Here is a 2,500-nt window from a genome sequence, read left to right on the forward strand (position 1 = left end):
TCTTCTTCTTTTTACGTTTAAATCCTTGAAATGTCACCCTGAAATGTCATGTCATCCAGAGGCCTTTTTCTTCGGCCTACCTATTGTACCCGCCGACAGGTTCCAGGCACATTTGATCTACTCTAAAGGCATTTTATTTTATTGTTTTATCCTTCTTATCTTACCTGATATTACCAATATGTATATATGTATATGTATATGTATATGTATATGTATATGTATATGTATATGTATATGTGTATGCATATGTATATGTATATGTATATGTATATGTATATGTATATGTATATGTATATGTATATGTATATGTATATGTATATATATATATATATATATATGTATATATATATATATATATATATATATATATATATATATATATGCACACATATTGAAAATGAGTTTGTTGTATGAATTAAAATTTGCTTTTCGCGACCATCGAAACTGTTTTATTCTTCATTTTTCTTTTCATGTTATCACATCTTAACACTATTTAATCCATTTAGGGTCTAGTGTTCTCTGTGGTTTGAATAGAATCGCCTGGCGTCAGCCACGGCAATTTTTTTTGTAGTAGCGCTGCACTCAACAGGGTTATTACTTCCGACCAGAAGGTTATGTTTTCGGTCACGTTTGTTTGTGTGTCTGTTTGTCAGAAAAGTTACGGTCTTTTTCTTTTTTTAGTAGTAGAATGTGGCTCACGTATCAAGACATTAGGTTCTAATGATAATCTTGAAATTTCATAAAGATTGAAATGAACTGCTTTGGCGGAGGTTTGCGCTCTCTGAGTTCTTCACTTTTGGGTATTTCTTGGGTCTTTTAGTCCCGGGATTTTTCTCCAAATTGAGTAAAATTGCTTGACGCCAACCAGACCAACGTTTGATGTAAGTGGTGGGCCCAAATGCGTTTGTGATTTACCACATCTTACTAGTAAAATGATGGAACTATGATATCAACTTATACAAACTAATTTTTGTAATGCGGTCACTATAGGACAAAACAATAATTCTACAGTACTTTGCGCTATAAAAGGGTTGTCCTCAATTGAGTATGGATTGTCTGGCGGTGTCTAGAAAAAAAAAAAAAAAAAACAGTCTACGTATTGGAGTGGGCGGGGTGAAAAATATCGCTGTGGTGCATTCTCATTCGGCCCTGTCTCTTGAGTACAAATACTTTCTTGATGCCCTCAGAGACTACCATTAAAAGCTACTTCCTTAAGTTTCATGCGCATGTAAGCTATAATTTACAGCTGTGTGTCAACTTATGTAAAGCTCCTCACCTTCAAGAGAAAAGAAAAACTGGTCCTTGGGTGATCGACCAGGGCACTCGAGACTGGAAAACCTCTGGAATTCCAGCACTGTGCGTATCTTCCAGTTGAATAAATTAAATCCTATATCCTCAATAAACTAACTAGGATATTTCTTAATTAATTAGGGAGTGGTGGTTCTTAGCCGAGTAAATTCGTCTGGCATTATCAAGAACGAAAGGCCCAAGTGAAGCAACACTTAACGAACATAAGAACATAAGATTGAAGGAGACTGCAAGAGACCATAAGACCTACACTAGGCAGTTCTATGTCTATTATCACCTATCATCCACATCCATAAAGTTCTCTAACCTTTTCTTGAAACAACTTATAGTTTCAGCGCTCACTGCATAGACTATTCCATTTGCTGACCACTCAATTGGTAAACCAGTTCTTGTCTATTTCCATCTTAAAAATAAAATTGTCCAATTCAAATCCATTACTGCGAGTTCTGCCCTCTTGTCTTAATATGATGACCTTGTTTGCACCCTCTTTATTTTACCAGCGTTTCCATCCTTGTGTACAAACTCCTAATGCAAATCCCTTTTAACCCAAATGTGAAATGGGGCTTCCTCCCAGCTGGATAAAATTGCCTGTCGACGTGGAATGAAGTCCTAAATGAATCGACATTCTTCAACGTGTTTCTGAAGGTTCCAGACCTTCTTTTAGTGTCAACAACAAAAGTAACGGTTACTGACATGGTGACTTCCTATAGCTATCAAAACCTTGGGTTTCCCAGTTCGACTTATGTATGTCTATTCTGCCTGTCAGCTGATGAATTTATTCAACTAAACTGCGGTGGTTCTCAACCACGGGGTCATAGCCCCTATGGGAGCCATGACAAGAATTTAGGGTAGGGCCATTGTCTACTGTTACAAATTATACATTTCTATATAATGTGCGGAATCTGATTATATAAAAAAACATTCCATCATTCTGTCCTGTCAGAAGAAAAATAAGATTATTATGATTGTCAACTTTGTAATAAAGGAAAGGGTTTTACAAAGGATTACAAAGGCGGAGCATGCCGACAGGAGACCCTTTTGTCCATATCTAGGTCGGATGCGAAAAGAATCATAATGATAATAAATTAATAAGTAAAAACTATGATAATGTAAATAACAGATAATATACATAGATAAATGCATAGGTATAGTTAAATAATAAACAAACAGGTAGATAGTAAATAATGGCAAA

Source organism: Oratosquilla oratoria, chromosome 23 (assembly GCF_046742065.1).
Source record: "Oratosquilla oratoria isolate Oo_2021 chromosome 23, ASM4674206v1, whole genome shotgun sequence".
NCBI lineage: Eukaryota > Metazoa > Arthropoda > Malacostraca > Stomatopoda > Squillidae > Oratosquilla > Oratosquilla oratoria.